The sequence below is a fragment of the Cervus elaphus genome, chromosome 19, assembly GCF_910594005.1.
Source record: "Cervus elaphus chromosome 19, mCerEla1.1, whole genome shotgun sequence".
Taxonomy (NCBI): Eukaryota; Metazoa; Chordata; class Mammalia; order Artiodactyla; family Cervidae; genus Cervus; species Cervus elaphus.
In genome coordinates, this window is record NC_057833.1 from 24,885,362 (window position 1) to 24,906,515 (window position 21,154).

Consider the following 21,154-nt stretch of genomic DNA (forward strand, 5'->3'; position numbering starts at 1 on the left):
ACTCATGCCCATCGAGTTGGTGATGCCATCCAGCCATCTCATCCTCTGTCATCCCCTTCTCCTCCTGCCCCCAATCCCTCCTAGCATCAGGGTCTTTTCCAATGAGTCAACTCTTCGCATGAGGTGGCCAAAGTATGTTCCTTAGGTTATCATAACTGAGAACTTGTGCACTTAGATTTTTTTTTTTCAATCCAAAAATCTTTCTCTTGCCATATAAATTTTTGTACAATAAAGTTAAAAATGTATGGAATTACTTGTTTAGGTTACTAACTTGATACCTTTTACCTAACGTATAGGCAACTACAAACAGTAAGTTTGTGGTTTGCTAATATTGATTCTCTGAGACCAGTATATCTAACCTGTCACTTGCTTATGGTGAATAAAATAGTTCAGAGGAACTCATAACGTCTAATTTAAAAGATTCTAGATATTAGAAAGTAATACCTTTTTTTGTATGTGTATGCATATGTGTCCGTGTATGTGGGCCATTTTGATCTTTTCCACTAGTGTTTTGTGCCAGAGAAAGAAAGTTACTATTTTTAAAGGAGAAAATAAGTATTTTAAAAACTGAACAGTAACCTAAAACCAAATCTGGCTTACTTTAATGAAAAAAAGTAAGACTGTCACTTCAGATATGAGGAAATGGGCTAAAAGCAGAACTTTTGTTATGAAATTTTTTTAAAAAAGTTATTTAGGAATACTTTCTCTAGGACTCCTATAAGAGGAAAGACTAAATTGTAGCACACACTACTTGGAGGTTTTTCTTTCTTTCTTTTTTTTTTTTAAAAAAAAAAAAAACCTTTGAAAAATAGCTCCTGGTACAGAAGAGCCTGGAGGGCTATAGTCCATGGGATTGCAAAGAGTCGGACACAACTGAACGACTAAGCCATGTATGCACAGGTGATGTATCTTCTTGTTGGGTGATTTGTATAGTATATAGGAGACAAAAGTTAACAAATTACTGCCTTTATTTTCAGTTCTTGAGTAGAGATGAATTTAGGTTGTTTTGGGGGGCAGAGGTATTTTGTCTTATCAGACCAGTATCCTTTATATTATGTGCCATGTGCCTACCATTTGCTCACTCGTGTCTGACCCTCTGAAGCTCCATGGACTGTAGCCTGCCAGGCTCCTCTGTCCATGGGATTCTCCAGGCAAGAACACTGGAGTGGGTTGCCATTTCTTACTGCAGGGGATCTTCCCAACCCAGAGATTGAATCTGCCTTTCTTGGATCTGCTGTGTTGGCAGTTGGATTCTTAACCACTGTGCCACTCGGGAGGTTACTATTATTAATAGCTTCCCTGGTGTCTCAGACAGTAAAGAGTCTGCCCACAATGCAGGAGACCTGGGTTTGATCCCTGGATTGGGAAGAGCCCATGGAGGAGGACATGATAGCCCACTCCAGTACTCTTGCCTGGAGAATCCCCATGGACAGAGGAGCCTAGTGGGCTACAGCCCGTGGGGTTGTAAAGAGTTGGATGCAACTAACACAGCACATGTACATGCCTCACTCATGAGTATTATCTATTATTCAAGATGTCACAGGAATATTTGCACCCTTATGGGTGAATTTTCATTGAATTTTGTGTGTGGGGGGGTGGTTTCAAGGAAGAGTGAAGCAGGAAAGATCTCCCATTGATACTGGAAATCAAAATAGGACTGTTTAATTGCTTTAAATATTTTGGTCTTATTTTTATAATTGAATATTCTTTAGACTAAATAACAGTTTCTCCCTGTAATACTATAGCAATATCTTATAACCTTATTCTAGATTGAATTTTCATACTATACCATGCAGAATAGATATGAGTCTTTTTGTTAAGTACACTGAATTTCAGTTTTAAAGTCATAAATCTTTGTTTTGTATGCCATTTTATAAACTGTCTCATAAAGATGTCCACAAATAGAACAATGTTTACAAGTCATGGTGGAAGATACAAAAAAGAGAAGCTGCCAGAAATTGTTTACTTACATGATGGGAATGTTCACTGCCTTGAATTTTGCTATAACCTTCATAAAGCACATCAGATTAAGAATCTAGGGTACATATGTTTGTGCTAGAAAATAACCTGGTCTTCAGGAGAGATGGTTTCATTTTATTCTTTTCAGTGGCACTTGTTTTTATTCTTGGGAGGTATTGCTCTTTCCTAACACCATGGGAGTTCAAGGTTGGTTAAGAAGTCTTCTCAGTCTTCCTTTATACACAAAGGGCCTAAAATACATTTATTTATGTCAGTAAATCTATGTATACTTCAGGAAACTATATTTAATTCATTTCCACAAAGAATTTATTTAAGATATATTGCATTTTGCCAGGCCAGTGGTTGCTAGGCACATTTCAGCCTGTTGAAGTAGAAACCAAAGAGATTAAATTGCATAGAATCAAGAGATTATGCAATATGCACATTTCAGAATAAGCATCTGTATAAAGTTTATTTCAGATTTTTATGTCCCTGATTTATTAATTTAGATCAGAGTATGTGTATGCATTAACATTGGGGGAAGAAAGTCAGCATTTGAAAACTACCCATTTCATTCTGAATTAGGATTGTAATTCAACCAAGTTTGTGAATCTCTGCCTTTTTCCAGTATGTATTGGACTGTTTTGATCACTGCCATGTTTCTTGTGCCTCAATCAATACCTGTTGCAGGGTAGCCATCTAAATTTTTGTTGAATGAGTTCATGAAATGAATGAATGAATGAATGAGTAACCACTGACCTTTTTGTTGATTGTTTGAGAGCATATAAGCTATGTTGAGTTGTTTGATCTCTCTCCATTGAAATGGTTCTTACAAATTACAGTCAGAAGTAACAAAGTTGAAGAATGCATGAGTTCTTGTCATGGTCTGCTTGTTCCAGACACTCTGGAATCTAGATCCTAACTCTCCTTTGTGTTCATTTTTTCTTTTAAGAATAATTATGACTGAAGGCGAAAGAATCAGAAGCTGTAAGAGCACTCTTGGTAGTGTCAGCAGTCTTTTCTTTCTCTACCCGTTCAAATGCTTGAGAATTTTGGAGGCGTTCATCTCTGTTCCTCTTTGGATCTTCCTCAGAGATGATAAAAAGAGTTTGAAAAGACTGGTGTCATTTACTTTTCTACAAGGGAACATATTTAGATATTGACAGAAAGGAGAAAAGTATCCTTTTTGCCATTTGTGTTGTCTCATTATCCTAATGGCCCTGCAGCATTGGAATAGAGATGAGCCCATTTTGTTCAGTTGCAAAGTCATGTCCCTCTCTTTGCGACCCCATGACCTGCAGCATGTCAGGCTTCAGGTTTTTTTTTTTTTTTTTTTATAGATCAGGAAACCAAGGCTCTCAAATGCTACATTTGCCCCCTAGAATATATGCTCATGAAGGCTACAGCTGTGTATGTCTTGTTCACCATTGTGTTTTCATTATGTGATAGTAGGTAGGTTGGTGCAAAGTAATTGCAGTTTCGTACTGTTGAACTTTGCTATTGAAATACATTTTTTAACATGGTTATGTTGTACATCATTTTCATGTACATTTCTCTCTCTTTTTTTTTTTTTTGCTAGTGTCATTACTTGCTGTTTATTTTATTTTAGACTGTAGAAATGATGTTAGACAAAAAGCAAGTTTGAGTGATTTTTTTTTATTTGAATTCAAAATGGGTCATAAAGCAGCGGAGACAACTTGCAACATCAATGACACATTTGGCCCAGGAACTGCTAATGAACATACAGTGCAGGGGTGGTTCAAGAAGTTTTGCAAAGGAGATGAGAGCCTTGAAGATGAGGAACGTAGTGGCCAGCTATTAGAAGTTGATAGTTGAAAAATTGAGAGCCATCATTGAAGCTGATCCTCTTACAACTGCATGAGAAATGGCAGAAGAATGCAATGTTAACCATTCAACCATTTATTCGGCTTTGAAGCAAATTGGAAAGGTGAAAAAGCTTGCTGAGTGGGTGCCTCACGAGCTGACTGCAAATCAGAAAAGTCGTCATTTTGAAGTGTTGTCTTATCTTATTCTATGCAACAACCTATCATTTGTTGGTCAGGTTGTGATGAACGACCAAAAGTGGTACAACCGGCTATGACCAGCTCAATGTTGGGACTGAGAAGAAGCCCCAAATCTCTTCCCAAAGCCAAAAAGGTACCAGAGAAAGGTCATGGTCACTGTTTGGTAGTCTGCTGCTGGTCTGGTCCACTACATCTTTCTGAATCCTGGTGAAGCCATTACATCTGAGAAGTATGCTCAGCAAATTGATGAGATGCACTGAAAACTGCAAATGCCTGTAACTGGCATTGGTCAACAGAAAGGACCCAATTCTTCTGCATAATGCCCGACCTCATGTCATACAAGCAAGGCTTCAAAAGTTGAGCAAATTGGGCCATGAAGTTTTGTCTCATCCACAATATTCACCTGACCTCTTGCCAACCATCTATCACTTCTTCAAGTATCTTGACAACTTTCTGCAGGGAAAATGCTCCAAAACCAGCAGTAGGCAGAAAATGCTTTCCAAGAGTTCATCAAATCCTGAAATATGGATTTTTACACTCCAGGAATAAACAAATGTATTTCTCACTGACAAAAATGTGTTGATTGTAATGGTTCCTATTTTGATTAATAAAGATGTGTTTGAGTCTAGTTATGATTATTTAAAATTCACAGTCTGAAACTGTAATTATGTTTGTACTAACCTAATACAATGCCTGGCACCTGGTGGGTAAATACTGATTGGCTTTACTTTTGCCTGGGATCGCATGACTAGTTAGTGGAAGCAACTGAGCTTACATGTGGTTTTCACTCATTCCACAGCCTTTGAACTCTTGCATTGTAGTTCTTTTACTTTTCTGAGAAGTGATTGTGAGTTCCACATCTCTCAGAAAAAGTGGTTATATCCCAATAGCATGCCTATCTTAGATTTCCCAGCACGGATAGGATTTTGGCATGGCATCTGTTTCAATGCTGCAGGGAGGTGAAGGTTTTTTCTCTCCACAGAACATGCTAATGACTATCATTGGCTGTTCATAGTGTGTTTACTAATCTTATATAATGTACTGCTTACCCTCATTTTTCAAATTTTCATATTTTCAAATTGTTATACATTGAAAATGACCAGGAAATAAGTGTAACTGATAACTGGCCAGAATTATACACATTGCCGTTTGTTAGTATGATTTGATTCTATGTACTACGCCTCCTGTTCTCCTGCTAATCTCATAAAACCCGATAAGCTGTCTTTTCTTTTACTCTTGGATTTCTGCTATTTTGATGTTTTGGGAGTCAGGGAAGGTGTTGTTATTTTTCTGCCATTCTGTGGCACCTTTGCACAGGATGGTGTAGTGGAAATGAGCAGACCATGTCAGTGGAATGCTGGAGCTGGTGTGTACCATCTGCTGAGAGCCGACTGTCAATGTTTCAGACATCTCCGTACCTGGTTGTTAAACACAACCATTATTTAACATTAAGAGCTCAGTTCACTTGTGTCAGACTCTTTGCAACCCCATGGACTGCCAGGCTTCCCTGTCCATCACCAACTCCCGGAGTTTACTCAAACTCATGTCCATCGAGTTGGTGATGCCATCCAACCATCTCATCCTCTGTTGTCCCCTTCTCCTCCTGCCTTCAATCTTTCCCAGCATCAGGATCTTTTCCAGTGAGTCAGTTCTTCACATGAGGTGGCCAAATATTGGAGCTTCAGCTTTAGCATCAGTCCTTCCAATGGATATTCAGGACTAATTTCCTTTAGGATGGACTAGTTTGATCTCCTTGCAGTCCAAGAGACTCTCAAGAGTCTTCTCCAGCACCACAGTTCCAAAGCATCAATTCTTTGGTGCTCAGCTTTTTTTATAGTGCAACTCTCACATCCATACATGACTACTGGAAAAACCATAGCTTTGCCTAGACATTAAGATATACAAGCTTACAATTTAAATTGTATTTAATAACAAAGGTAATGAATACTTGAAAGTCCTCATTTCCTGTTGTTTTTTTTTTCTTTTTTTAAAGTACATATTGCTGTTATCTTTAGGTCTCTTGTGTGTATATGGTAGAAATACTGTGTTGCAGTGTGTTGCTGTGCATGTCTTTTCCAAGTCCTTATTCAGTGATATGTTGCTGGGTTGATATTGGACATGGTGGGAGAATATATATACCACAGAAACTGGCAAACAGTACAATCCAGGACATACCCCCCCACCCCCTTTTTTCCTGGAGAATCATTTGTTGTTAAATATTTACAACCACACACTCAGTGGGATGCCTAGAAACAAGGAGGTTGATACTGCTTTCTTTTGTGTTATTTGTTTGGTTATCTTTAACATATATAGTCACAGTGAGGGAAAGAAATAGCTAATAGATAAGGGAACAGCAGTGAGGAAGCAGGTTGAAATACAGAGGCATGCCTTAGCCTAAAAGCAAACATGAGACTACCTCAGATAATGTGTGTGGTAAAACTATACTGACTTATTTACTGGTATTGCAGGTTATTTTTGGAAAATTTACAGCTTTATAAAATGATTACCCAACATCTTGTTCTCAGCTAAAATCCCTTTTTAATAACATTTGCACTCCAAAATTAAATGATTTTTTTTAATATAAACTATTCTAGAATAATTCCACACATTTTTAACGCTCAGGGAATTGGGTGTGCTTTTGAGACAAAAACATCTTTGAGGTGCCTTCATTTGTTTTTTAAAAAATTGAGATAAAATTAGTGTATAATATCATGTATCTTTCAGATGTACAGACTTTCACTCATTTTTAATTACATGATGGTGGTAATATGTGTTTGTGTGTGCATATAGTGAATGATTCAGCATTTCATAATTTATGTCCACTGGGAGATACTTACACATAGACCTGGCAGTCAGACAGCTAAGCTGGATTGCTCAAGGGTTTCCCTGGTGTTACCTTGATAGAAGTTTTACTTGTGCCAGTGTCATGTTTTTTGAGCATCTCCCCAGAATGTATCACTGATCTTCACTCACAGGCCCATGGCAGCCCGCATCGACATTTCTGTTCCGAGGTGCCTTGAGCACTTGAGGGACCCTGAGAGCTGCATCTCTTCTGAGAGGTGCACAGCGGCCCTTGAGAGGAGCCACCCAAGGGGTTGCCTGAGCAGGGCTTGGGGACATTGTGCAGTCTTCTGCTCCATACACATTGCTCAGATTGAGGCCCACCTGTAGAACCAAGCCAGAGGGCACATTTGGGGTGGAGGGATGGGGTCTGGTGCTTATGTGTGCTCATAAACTAGTTGCTAAATAGTAAAGTAGATGGAGGGGTTAAATCTTCCCTACAAAGATGTTTTTCAAGCTGGATGGTTGTGTTTACTGCAGGGATTGCACATTTGTTGGAAATAGCATTAAGTACAGTGGAGATGAGTCATTTATTTCCTAGCCACTTGGCCAATATCAAACAATTAAAAACCATTTCATGGACAGGGCCGTGCAGCCAGAACTAGCTACAGGGACTGACTTTATGATACACTTATTGAAAAGAGCAGGCTGAACTTAACTTGTCCTCACTAGGGAGCATGCCATATAACTCTGAATGATGAAAGTAGCGCATGTGCCAAGTAGATTGTTCTGGTCCATTCACTTCTACTGGGTGAGTTACTTTGTACTAAAAGCTAACTGTTAGTATTTCTGTTTAAATAGCACTTTATGAAAATTCTCATAGTATCTTCTCATTTTTTGTGTGCCACAAAGAAGGAAATTCAATGCTTAATTAAATTTAAAAATAGCGTTTTTAAAAACTAGATGGCCCTGAAAGGCTAACTTCAACACATCAATATAAGCCACTGCAGTCAGTTTCCATCCTGCCTCTGAGGTTTTGCACAAAACTGGCTTCCTGTCAAGGTCCACTATTTACCTTCCTTCAAGTAGAGTTTTTAACACTCAGATCTAACTTTTGGGTTTAAATTTTGTTATTTTTGTTACTTAATTGCTATGTTTAAGAATTTTAGCCAAGTTCTCCTCCACTTCCCCCCTTACTGACTGTTATTGAAAGTAGAAATGCAAGTTTAGAGGGGATGATTATTCCCTGATCCCATGGATTCCTGTAGAGTTTTCCTCCTAAGGTACTGGCTGTGACTTCGCTGCCACTCCTCAGTTGAGTGTAGGATATTCAGGATTGTGGACAAGTCAGATACCTGTTGTCCTCATACTCCACACAAGTGAACACACCACAGGTACCACACGGAAGACTGGTGAGTCAGGGCAGATACCACAACTTCGCCTCTGCTGTGCTGGTGATTGGGGTTAGGAGCTAATAAGCAAGGTTATGATTCATTGCTTACGAGTGAATGTTTCTTACCAGGCTGTAGTTGCCTTCAGTCTCCATTCCAGGATGGCTGCCATGGCTGATGGGGAGAGAGGAAGGAAGGATACGATGACTTATTCCCCCGCTCCTTGCTCTGAGAGCCTGGGAGGCTTGGTGAAGAATGTGAGGAAGCCAAGCCTCCAGTGCATGGAGATGGTTGGGAATGTTATACAGGAACCTGCTGTATATCATCACTGCTCCTTTCGCTTGCTCTCCGCTGAGCTCCCTGGGTGAAACGGGACAGTTCAGATGAAGCACATTTTGTGAATATAATTTTCAGCAAAGAGTCAGACACAATTGACACACAAACACAACTTTCAACTAAATGAAACACGCCCTTCCCATGGTTGACTTTTTTTTTTTTTTTAAATAGTTTTGAGTTCAAACCGAGACAATAGAATTTCATTATGCAAATCTTCGAACCACTTTTATAGCATCACTGTCTTCGTGTTGCTCTAATGTTTAAAGTCTTCTCTGTTTACTGTAAGATAAAACCTTTGTATTTGGTTGGAAAAGAAAGGGGCTCCTCGGAGGCCCTTGCGAGTGGCTGTGTGAAGATAGGCGGCTGAGACCTGGACACAAAGGCCTTCCTGTGCCGGCTCTCTGTGGCTCTGCAAAGGTGGTAAGCTGTTCCCAGAGGGGAAGTGTATGAAAAGGCAAAGCTGAAGCTCCCTTACTTCAAAACAAAGTTGCTCCTTTGTTTACAAAACAAAGTGACACGCCAGCAAATACACAGACATTTCATTTGATTTTATGAAGGCAGGCTAAGAACATACTTTAAAAACACATGGCCCAGAAACACATACTAAAATTCTCTGAAACTAACTGCCCTTTTATGTATGATCTAGTACTCATACTTCTTATTTTTAAAAGATTCTGCTTGATTTATTTTGTTTCTTTTTCTTTTTTTTTCTGTTGCAGATGTGGCACATATTACTACTGGAAGCTTGGATATCCAACATTTCCCCCCTCCCCCCTGATTCTTTTATTAAAGAATGGGGTATCTTTTAAAAACTCTCTTCATCTATTAGTATGAATAGGTAACATAATACTAGTAGAGATGGGCTTGGGGGAGGTTTAGAGGGAGGAATCACATTCTTTTGGCATTCCTGAGAGGAAAACAGCTATATTAACCACTGGGGGTGGGGACTGAGGTGGGAGGGGGCAGTCCAGGGGCATCTCCCCTGACACTCAGAATTCCAGTGTTTCACAGCTGAGCACAAACAGCTTGGCAGAGTTATGCCTGGAGTCAGTGTGTGCGTGTGCTACAGTTCTGATTATTAGCCAGCAGAAAACAGCTGTATACATTACTAATGAAAGTACTTTGAAATAAAAAAAAAGAAAATCCAATAGTAGGGTTTCCCTCTCTAAACACCAGATGTGTACAGTGGTTTTGCCCTGTGTCTGCCCTGCATTTTAGCACCATTGTTCAGGGATATAAGTGGAAGCCAGCATTTGGGAGGTGGCCTTGTGGTGAAAGTAGATACATTTGTAGCAAAATAAGATATGTTGTGGTTGACTAGGAGCATTTTCAGGTTTATTATTTTAAGAGAGTCATTACTGCCTGGCCAGTCATTCCATTCTTCCTCCTTGCTTTTTGTAAAAGGAAGCATTGTGTGCCTGCAAACATGCCCGTTATCAGGCTTCAGACAGCAGTGGTCTAGATCATTCAGTGGCTTTAAGTGCATTCAGTAGGTAAATGGTAGTCGAAGGGGTTTACAATTTGATGTATGGCTTCTAAAGCACTTCTGGAAGTGGACATTTTCTTTTTGTTGCCTGTGGGAATTTCTGTACTTTACTTTTTCTGGAGTACATTTAACCCATGACCAAAAGTTACCTAGATCTCAGTTTCTGGATTTTTTAAAAAGTAGTGATTAAGTGAGGAATGTCTAAGACTAGGGGTAGAAGTACCTAGAATTACCTAGATTTCAATTTCTGAATTTTTTGTGTGTGACAAAGTAAGGAATACAAATTCCTAAGACTACAAATCAGAGGGAAAATTCAAAGATCCTATCTTTTTTTTGTTTTTTTTTTTTGTTTTGGTCCAAAACAGTATGTTTCTTGGGGGAAGGAAAATTCCTGACTGGTCCTGGGGAAGAAATGAAGTAGAATTGGTATTGAAGAGCTCTCACTCTATGGGAACACAGCAAAAATACATTTCCAAGAACTTGCCTGGGGAATCCCCAGATTCTTTTAAACCTTCACATGTCAGATGGCTTAATATAAATACAGGTTTAGGAATATTGGTTTGATGTTTCACTGTGTATTTTTAATATATAGTTTTATCACCCAAGTCTTCTGTTTTCCATTTGTTTTATCAAGTCATGGTTTTGAAAAGTCACAATTTACATACAAATAGCCTATTTCTTTTCCTTCTTTCATTAAAAAAAAATTCTTCAATGAAAGATGAGAGCTCAGAAGTGGGTTTCTAAGGGCTTATTAATATTCTGAGTGATGTCAGTTTTACCACAGCTTTACTTAATCTTTTAATGCCTCTTATCCATGTAATATGGGCATTGAAATGATTGTGTAGTTTGTTGTGAGAAAATCCCAGTAAAGTCATTTATAGAAAACTTTTAAATTATTAACTTTTCCTAAGGAGTCTGTTAAGGGAATTTTCTTTTCCTTGTTTCTTAAGTTAGAGAAAAAGAAACTGGAATTAGTGTATACCGTTAGAAATACAATACAATGAGGGAGGAATATTATGAGAATTTGACTCTGGGCTAAATGACAAGCCAATCTGTAGAATTCCTTGTTTTTTGTTTTTTTTTTTGCTTGACATAAGGTTATCTGTTTCTTCTTTTAGACCTCTTCCTTACCCATGCTTTGTATCACTAAATTTGTCTATAACCATTTTATAATAAAGCTTCAGGTTGCCAAATACCTTAGTAGAGATTTCTCTATGAGATACAAGGGGTAAGCAATTCTAATGGGTTCTTCAAATCCACTGCTTGTTTGAGAAGACTTTATGTGTAATTTTTGGGCTACTGTGAATCATGTTGAAGGTATCTGAAGCCTTATGATGTCCTAGGAAGAGAAGGTTGTGGCAAGGAAATGGGAGTGGTAGTTGCTGCCAGTGAGACTTGGTGTTGGTATAGCACGGCTCAGGAATGTGTCATTTATAGGGAAAACTCCGAGTTCATCAGCAAACTGAGAATCCATTCACGGGTGCGGTAAAAGATGCCCACTGGGGGAGTGTTTCTGAGCCCTGTGACACCCCCTCAGCCTGGGGGAATTTGGACTGCTCTTGATAGGAGCCGTGCAAACTGCCGCTTCCACACCTCTAGGTACAGAACGAGTCCCGTTTTCCCTGACCGCTGGCACATTCATCATTCAACTCGTTACGACTGAAAGAATTTGAGCATATTTTGGAAAGACCATTCTTGTTCCCTACTGGGAAAATTCTAAAAGATCAGATGTTTCCAAATACTGAAGCTTATTCCAGAGGTGGTAGTTCTTCTGCCTGCTTTGTTTTCTTCTCCATATTGGAACTCCTATCTAGTTATATAATCTTGTGATTTGAAACCAGTTTTTACAACATGAAGTCCAACATACAGACTGTTATTTTTAGCCTGAAAAATCATGAAGAGCATCTGTTTAAAAATCCCAAATCTGAATGGTTGTCTCATCTGGCTTAAAATTCTTTCTAGGACTTTCAAGCCAACGGAAAGGAAAATATAAGCAATTTTGTTAATTGCAACAGCTGTTCCCTGAGTATCTTTGTGTTAATGTTTTGAATGGGCAGGTTTGAAAGATTTTTAGAATGAGCATCTGGATTAATGTAGTCCTATTCAAACTTCCGTCTTAAAAAGTGGAATCAGTCACTTCAAAACAAACAGAAGCCTGACACAGATTGGGAGGGTGACTGCAAAGACCTGGTTGAAATGTCTATAAAATTGTAGTGGAGAATGAAGACAAATGGTCTTGGTTAGGCTGTGGGTGAACAGCCTTTTATTGGATTTGGTATGCTGTTTATCTAGCTGCTATGGTAAATGAGGTGAAGTCCTTTGCGTATACAGTTAATTCCCAATTATTCATACATGCTTGGGCCAAATTGCTGATTCTCTATGGACTTTGGAGACCGTTCCTCTGTTCCCCGCCTCCACTGCGTGCGCCCGCCCCCCCACCATTTGTTGTCCATCCGGTCCCCTGGCCTGATTTCCTCTCTTGCCAGGCTTTCTCAGAGGGGTTTCCAGCTGCTCTCCTCATTTCTACTTTTGTTTCCTTATCGGGCCCCGGCTGCTTTGCCCTCTGCTGTGTTCCTCGCCAGCCCAGGGTTCTTGTCTGATTCTTCTTTTCTTAGTTATCTCAGGTTAGTGATAGAGAAACTAGTTAAGGCAAACTCTGTGGAAGATGATGTCTGCTGCTCCTTGCTTTTGTGGAATGAAGGAATGGAGATAAGTAGAGAAAGTGTGTTAGTCATTCAGTCGTGACTGACTGTGCAACTCCATTACCTGTAGCCTACCAGGCGAATTTTCCAGGCAAGAATACTGGAGTGGGTTGCCATTTCCTTTTCCAGGGAATCTCCCAACCCAGGGATCGAACCCAGGTCTCCTGCATTACAGGCAGATTCTTTACCATCGGAGCCACAGGGAAGCTAAGCAGAGGAAGGGTTTTCCCTAAAAACCCTTCCAAGCTGTTTTTTTAAATGGTTTCTTCAGGATTTTACAGTTCCGTGGGAAAGATGTTTTAGCTAAATGCTTAAACAGTCTTTTCATCCCTTTTTCCCCTTTTTTGTTCTCAAATGTCTCTTCCCATTGCAGATTATTAGAAAAGGGCATTTTAGAGTATGTGTATCTGAGGAAAGTTTAGCTTTGGGATGGAGTTGGAGCTGCAGTGGTAAGAAAGACCTTGAATGACTTCATTAACAAATAACTAATTTATTGAATTCTTTTATTTTGAGCACTGTGGAAGATATAGAATCAATTTGATTGAAATTGTGCCTTTCAGTTCAGTTCAGTTGCTCAGTTATGTCTGATTCTTTGTGACCCCATGGACTGCAGCACACCAGGCCTCCCTGTCCATCACCAACTCCCAGAGTTTGCTCAGACTCATGTCCATTGAGTCATTGATGTCATCCAACCATCTCATCCTTCGTCATTCCCTTCTTCTTTTGCCTTTAATCTTTCCCAGCATCAGAGTCTTTTCCAATGAGTCAGTTGTTCACATCAGGTGACCAAAGTATTGGAGTTTCAGCTGCAGCATCAGTCCTTCCAATGAACACCTAGGACTGATCTCCTTAGGATGGACTGGTTGGATCTCCTTGCCGTCCAAGGGACTCTCAAGAGTCTTCTCCAGCACCATGGTTCAAAAGCATTAATTCTTCAGTGCTCAGCTTTCTTTATAGTCCAACTCTCACATCCATACATGACTACTGGAAAAACCATAGCTTTGACTAGACAGGCTTAAGTAAATTTAGAGAGGTGTCTACACACAATACTGTAAATCTAAAACCAATATATAAGCACATGGTTAAAAATGTGACAAACTTGTAGATGGGGGCTCTCCCAGGAGGGCATTGTTTCTCCAGGGTCGGGAGCAGAGTTAGTAGAGATGTAAAAATTCTGCCCTGATATTCCTTGCTTGCACTGAGGGGATGGAAATGAAAACTCTTCCGTACCAAATAATATTATCTCTGTCTGTCTGTCTATACTTTCTTGGGCCAGGCACATGCAGGATCTTAGTTCCCTGACCAGGGATTCAACCTATGCCCCCTGCTTTGAGAGTGTGGAGTCTAAACCACTGGAAGTCTTAACTGGAGAAGTCCCCATACAATTTTTTAAATCTGTTTTTCTTTTTTTGAACATTAAATATCTGCAGAGAATATAATTTTCCCCTATCAAGTGAGAGTTTAATATAGGTATTCAGGCCCTACTTGGCTGAAATATTGGTTAAAGAAATAAAATTCTGTGTCCCATTCCCAAATCATCCCCTGGCAAGGCAATTGGCTGAAAAGTCCTTTGTTTAGCCAATCAGACTTGAGAGAGACCAGCACTAAAGCGTGTGTGCACTGGGTTCATAGAAGAGCCCTGTATTCTCTCACCAGTGCCTGATGTTATTTACTTCTGGATGCACTGAAGCGTTTGGTTTCTCAGACCAACGAGATTAAAGTCAGCAAATTTTAAGGAAGGGGAACCTTCAGAGGGAGAGATATGACAACAACAAGGGTGAAACTATAAGAAGTGAATGTAAGAGTTCCTAGAGCATGATAGTTTTTAGTGAGATTTCCATTTAAAGCACTGGTACTTTAAGAGGCTTAGCCTTCCATGGGATACCTCAACTCATTCTTTATATTTATGAGATGCCTTTTGTTAGTTATAAGAGCCAAATGAAAATAACTCCGAATTGGATTTAAAAACACAGTTCCTGCTGTAACTGCAGATTTCATGGGGAGGATGAAGGAGGGGCCAGTGATCAGAGAGGATTCTGGAGCGTCCCTTCAGAGCGGTGGTCCCCAACCGATATGGCACCAGGGACCGGTTTTGTGGGAGACAATTTTTCTGTGGATGGGGGCAGGGAGGATGGTTTTGGGATGATTCAAGTGCATCACATTTATTGTGCATTTTGTTTCTGTGATTGTTACCTCAGCTCACCGTCAGATCACCAGGCATTAGATCCCAGTGGTTGGGAGCCCCTGACTTAGTTCTTTCCCAGGATGATAATGGTCAGTGAGATGGTGTGAGACTGCTCTGTGGCTGCAGAGTGCTATGGGAACCTTAAGTTCATTTAAAACTGTGGCTTGGTGTTTAAGTGAGGCTGATAAAACTTTTCTAAATTACCTGTATGCAGGTGTACATGTGTGCTAAGTCGCTTCAGTTACGTTTGACTCTTTGCAACCCTATGGACTATAGCCCACCAGGCTCCTCTGTCTCTGGGATTCTCCAGGCAAGAATACTGGAGTGGGTTGCCATGCTCTCCTCCAGGGGAATCTTCTCGACCCAGGGGTTGAACCTGGGTCTTTTATGTCTCTTGCATTGGCAGGTGGGTTCTTTACCACCTGTGCCGTTAAATATTCAGATTCTTGCGCCTAATCCTAGGCCTTCTGAATCAGATTTTTTTGAGAGCAAGGATCTGAGAATCTGCATTTTAAAGCCTCCTTGGGCATTTCTTTGCACTTTACACTAGAGATACTTACACTAGAGGATGGAGCCTTTTGAAGTTTGAAGTTGCCAGTTGTGAAACTGCTTTTGGGTAGCAGGGAAGTGTTAATGTGTTCAGTCAGGGCTGACAGCAATGTTACAAGGTGAAGGGGTTCCCAAACATCTCTGTGGTCTTGGAAATAAAGGTGTAAGATTCATGTCTTGAAAGTTTATTATCTGCTACATTTAATTGATACGCTTCTCCCAATAGCCCTGAAGAAAGTATAATTGTCATCACCCCTGCTTTTTACCCAGGGGCAAATTGAGGATCAGAAAGAGTTCACCAAGGAGCTGGACTTGAACTCTGATCTCTTTGAGCCTGAAGCTGAGCTTCTCAGCCTCTGTCCATTCTGGATTGCCAAGTGCAGATGGTCTCAGCCAGTAGGGCGAGTAGGGGCAGGCAGAGACCAAGACATCACTTCAGCCGTGGTATGGTATGGTCTGGTCTGGTCTGGACTGGTAGGGTCAGGATGCTGACCAGCTCAAGTCAGACGGACTGAAAACCCAGTAGGCATGATATACTGCTGTGAGAATTCAAGGCCTCAGAGAGACATTTGTAGGAAGTTAGCTACTTTGTTACCGGAAAGCTCTAAAGCAATGTGGAAGAATCACAAATTCTACTTAAAACTGCTTGTGAACTCTTCCTAAGACTTTGCAATCAGTACTCAGATGCTTTTTTCTTGACAGATGGTGAGATACAGACTGGTAAGAATTAAGGGGCCAGTGTCAAGTTTTGCAGGGAATCAAGGCTACCATTGCAGAATCAACAAGGTGAAAAGGAGGGGTTAGAAAGCAGGGAAAGCTCCATGCCTGGAGACCTAGAGTGAGCCGGATGTTCCTGTAATCCCACATTCTTCTCATTTTATTATGTCTCAGAACCAAAGATAACTGGAGAGAGTGATGGTAGGAGGGATAAGAATGTGAGCTATAATAGAAGTTCACAGATAAGGACAGTTGGAAGAAGCTTAAGGTAATTTGGGGGTAAAAAGCCCATGCCACCTTCTGAGAGCCTCAGTCTTTTACTTCCATGTTGCCCTGTTGAGCTCAGCTCCCTCTCACACCCAATGGGTAAGCTCTAGTATTTCTAATATTATTATTTCTGCCTTGTGATTAAATAGGATTACCATAGACGTTAGCATTTGACCAGAAAATTGCTTTGTCTTTGAAATGTATGGGTTTGGAAGGGTTTACTGTATACTTGCTGTTTGTTGTAGGGCCAATAGAACATGGAGTCTCATAAAAATAACAATTGTGATCAAGAGAAATAGAGGATATAAGTTGCAGAAAGTATTTTGAGGCAATCAAGACATTGATTCTATAGATACAGGGGAGATGATATAAACTGGGACACCTGGGTCTTTGTGCCACATCCCTCCCTGCCAGCAAAGCACATGCGTACATACACTCCCCAGCTGTAAGAGTTTAGACTGGTGATTTTTATCTCTTGGGCCTTAGTTTCCCCACCTGTCTGATGAAAGGCATTACATTCCATAGCCATTAACCATAGTTTGAGGTGGCCCTGGCTAGCCCCATTCTGACTTGGTGACTCACGGAAACACTTCTCTTCTTCCTCTTCTCTTTGCATTAGCATATTTTGATTGCACAATTGCTAGTACTTAGTGGGGCCACAGTCAAAGCTAGCGTGTCTTCCTCTGAAGCACAAAGAAGTGGGTGTGGACAGGCATGTCGTCCCTGGGCTCCAGCTGTGCCTTTTTGTCCATTCAGCTGGATGGCGCTTCTCCAGTGTGGACTGGGGCTCTCCTGGGTGTTACATGGAAATGCAGACTGCTGGACCTCTTGCAGATCTGTTGAGCAGGAATTTCTGGAAGTAAAGCTCTGGAGTCTATACTTTAACAAGCCTCCAAAGTGATCTTTGTGCTCATGACAAGAAAAGAGCCTGAATGATTTAGCTCCAAGTATATACTGTGGTCTTTAGCTTTAACCCTGGTTCTCTCAAGGCAGGCGCCATACTGTATGTGTATCAGTATATGCATACGTGGTAAGTCACGTCAGTTGTGTCCGATTCTCTTTGCAAACCTATGGACTGTAGCCCACCAGGCTCCTCTGTCCATGGGAGTCTCCAGGCAAGAATACTGGAATGGGTTGCCATTTCCTTCTCCATGGGATCTTCCTGATCCAGGGATTGAACCCATGTTTCTTATATCTTCTCCGTTGGCAGGCAGGTTCTTTACTACTAGTGCAACCTAGGAAGCCCCCTATCAATATGTGTGGGTATAAATAAAACTTCTCAGAATCAAAGTTGTAATCATTTAGTTTGTTCATTCATGCAACAAAAATTTGCATGCTTACTGTATACAAAGCCCTGTGTTAGTTCCTGTGGGAGTGGAGGCAGAACAGACAGATCGCAGTGACTGGTGGGATGTCAGGGACTTGGTTTATATCTGGGTGTGGGGATCGAGTTGTGCCACTAAGAGAAATGGGCACAGAGGCAGATCAGGCAACAGCTTCAGGAGGGATGATGCCTATGTGAGTGGGAGCCTAGAGAGTGATGATAAAACAGGCCTGAATTTCTGGCACCAGTGATAAAACTGGGATCACTTACAGGTTCATACTATTTTAAAAAGGGGGGTGGATCTTTTAGGTGCTGTCTTAGTCTCTTCAGAAGCAGCTATGGCTTAGGTCAGAGGAAAAATATAATGAAGGAAGCCATTATGTATAAAGGGGACCTTTCCTCTCAGACCTGAGAGAAACTGGTTTTATTAATAATCGGTAATTGATTTTGAATCCCTGCCAGAATGACCCCTAGAAAGATGATTGGAAATGATATAGGCATTCTAAGCAGATAGGTTCATTTGGGGTTTAAAAATAATGCCTTTAGAGTTTACTTTCCATAGTCAAGTCCAGTGTTGTCGTGTCGTCTTTTAAAGGTGATAGCCAAGAGTTACCCCTCTCACAGGGGGCGGCCACAGGCTGTGGTTCTCACCCCTCGAGTGGATTTTCTTGGATCATCTCATAGTGTTTCCCCACATTGCTTAACAAACTGAAGTTTACATTGTTCCTTTTCCCTTACTTTGGCCTGAGGGTGATGCAGAGAGGGCTGTTGAGTTTTGAAGGGTCTTGGACTTTCACAGCAGTAGTAGTTTTAAGTGTGTGCACCCTTCTCAACAACAGTAGCTTCAGCACTGAGTTGTTTTTGCACTTGTGGCTGTGAGTTCCCTTTGTCCCACCAGAGTCAGCATGGTTAATTGGGAGCAATCCTTTGCCAGCAAGACCAGAAGTTTCGAGAAGAGCCTGGGCTCCACATTGTTGTTCAGTCATTCAGTCGTGTCCGACTCTTTGCAGCCACAAAGAGCTCATACCAGGCTTTCCTGTCCTTCACTTTCTCCCAGTGTTTGCTCAAACTCATGTCCATTGAGTTGATGCCACCATCCAACTGTCTCTTCCTCTATCATCCTCTTCTCGTCCCCTCCATTTTTCCCAGTATCAGGGTCTTTTCCAATGAGGTAGCTTTTCACATCAGGTGGCCAAAGTATTGGAGCTTCAGCATCAGTCCTGTTGATTATTCAGGACTGATTTCCTTTAAGATTGACTGGTTTGATCTCCTTGCCATCCAAGGGACTCTGAAAAGTCTTCTCTAGCACTGTAGTCGGAAAGCATCAATTCTTCGGCACTCAACCTTCTTAATGGTCCAACTCTCACATTCATACATGACTATTGGAAAACCATAGCTTTGACTAGACGGACCTTTGTTGGCAAAGTGATATCTCTGCTATTTAATACACTGTCTATGTTTGTCATAGCTTTTCTTCCAAGAAGCAAGTGTTTTTGAATTTCATGACTGCAGTCACCATCCACAGTGATTTTGGAGCTCAAAAAAAAGAATGTTTGTCACTGTTTCCTTTTTTCCCTCCCTTCTATTTGCCATGAAGTGATGGGACTGGATGCCAAGATCTTAGTTTTTTGAATGTTGAGTCTTAAGCCAACCCCTTGGGCCTCATGGAGGAGAACAATTCAAGGAGCTGGTGTGGTCACAGGAAGGATAGACTCAGGAAGAGGCATGAGTCAGGCTGATGGCTGTTCGTGGTCTCCTCACACCAGCAACAGCTGGGATCTGGGGTTGAGTCAGAGCTGCCTGGCCAGAGGTCTTGGCAGCACAGTGGATGTGGTGTGTCAGACACCAAGACAACTTTCTTATGCTCAGAGTTTCCTGGGCTCTTCCTGTTGTGTGGGAACCAGTGATCACCGCCTTGCTTCCTCCCCCATCTAGTCTCCAGAGCATCAACCCTAGCAGATCCCTGGAGGCCATACTTTTGCCAGAGGCACTTGCAGGCTAATCGGTCAAGGTGTGAGTTTTGCATTGGGCATAATCAAGGTGTGAGTTTTGCATTGGGCATAATCAGCAGTGCTCATCAGCTGCAGCCAAATGCAAATTGTAAGAACCTGTGAAGGACCTAGGACTCTAACATGGACTGTTGAGGAAGTTTCTGTACTACCAGTATTATGCGCGTGATTAATGTCTATGGATGTCAAAAGATAGTGATAATTTTGGAGTAAATGTTAAGGGTTCTTAGAGTAGAATTTGCTTCATTTGGTGGCAGGATATAGTGAAATTTGGAGCTGTGAATGAGAAAAAGAGATGAAGTATTTCCTTTGTTTAAAAAAGGGTTAAAAAGGAACTCTGTTAAGCGAAGCTTTTTGCTCCAAAATCCCACCCCTTTGCCACACTAGTGGCAGAGAAATTACAGAAAGCTGATTGTGTTGTCTGTTTGGCAAGTCAAAGCAAGATACAGCAAGCTGAAAGATGAATATCCTAGATTGCTTTCACTTTCTGTGACATGAAGGTTCTAAATATAAGAAATAAGAAGCCCCTGGGCAATTGCTCTTTGGAATTTGTGTGGACAGATCCAGGTCATCCTTGTACTTCTTTGTGTTTTTAAGAAGTGGGACATGTGAATTAGTGAGTCAGTTTCAGTCTGATAACTTTTAAATTTGATTTAAAAACACGATTTGTTACACAAGATTTAAAGTTATATTTCTAATAAAATAGGTAATGAAAATTACATTCTTGTTCTAGATTTCATTATCAGAGGTTTGTAACTACCATGCACTAAAGCGTAGAATTTCTCCTCTACTTGACAAATACATTAAGAAACTCTGAGTTTAGTTTTCTTTCACTGTGTCATTAAAGTATTTGTTTTAATTAATTATATGTCCAGTATGGCTCTTAGAGAAGTTTGTCAGAATGTGTGCTACTTTAACCTTATGGTCATGCAGATATAGTTGTTTATTGGTCTCCCTGTTTGCTTTATTAGAAAATACAATCTGTTTTGTCTTTGAATGACATATTTCTTTTGGGCTTCAGTGGCATTTCATAACTTATCCAGGTTTTGCTAGTCTCAGGCAGCAGTTTATATGCCAGGCCTATTACTCTTCTTGACTAGGTAACCCTTTTATGTATTCCTGAATTTTTATCCATTCTTACTGTATGCCAGGCACATGGCTAGGTATATAACCTGTTTCTGATCTCCCTAATTAAGGGATAGGTGCTATTATTTAAAGTAGAAATAGAGGGATAGAAAACTTAATTTATCTGAAGGCAAATAGCTGTTAAGGAATGGAGTGGAGATGGGAACGCAGGTCTTCATTGACCTCCGAGTCCTGACTTTTATTTAATCTCTGCGCTGTTGCCTCTCACACTGTTCTTGTATTCAGCTTGTATAATGAGCACTGATAGTGCCTGGTTCTGTGTGCTGAGAGGACAGAAG

General features: G+C 40.7%; 1 protein-coding gene across 3 annotated transcripts in view; it reads left to right on the forward strand.

The window, feature by feature from the left end:
* Positions 1-21,154, forward strand: part of FNDC3B (fibronectin type III domain containing 3B) — a 352,800-nt gene that overhangs the window by 130,414 nt on the left and 201,232 nt on the right. The gene's annotated exons all lie outside the window — the stretch shown is intronic.